The sequence below is a fragment of the Poecilia reticulata genome, linkage group LG4, assembly GCF_000633615.1.
Source record: "Poecilia reticulata strain Guanapo linkage group LG4, Guppy_female_1.0+MT, whole genome shotgun sequence".
Classification (NCBI taxonomy): Eukaryota; Metazoa; Chordata; class Actinopteri; order Cyprinodontiformes; family Poeciliidae; genus Poecilia; species Poecilia reticulata.
In genome coordinates this window covers 27,189,519-27,189,946 of record NC_024334.1, presented here as the reverse complement: position 1 = coordinate 27,189,946, position 428 = coordinate 27,189,519, and positions in this window count along the sequence as shown.

Below are 428 nucleotides of genomic sequence, written 5' to 3'. Positions count from 1 at the left end.
ATTATTTATTTATTTATTTTTTTTTTTTACAATGAAAATTTTAAATTCTGTCACTACATGGAAAGAAAAATTGATAAAACGAAAGAACATTTTTTTCAGGGCAAATATACAGTAAGTTTTTCTGTCTGTGAAACGTGCAAAAATAAAAATGCTGAGTGAGTTCAGTCCTCCACCTACACCTGTCATCTCCACTCACTCTGCCTGGAGCTAATGCTAAGTCAGTAATCATTTAGCTGAATGTATACAGAGACTCGTCTGCATTGTTTGTTTGATTTTATACTTGTTTTATTGTCAGATTCAATAGACAAGGGATTTGTAGTTGAGGGTCTGATTACGTAAACGTTTGGGTTCACCTCAATGATTTGGCAGAGATTCTAAATGAAAATGTTAGGTGAACCACTGCAACCAGTTAGTCCAGAGCCTTTTTA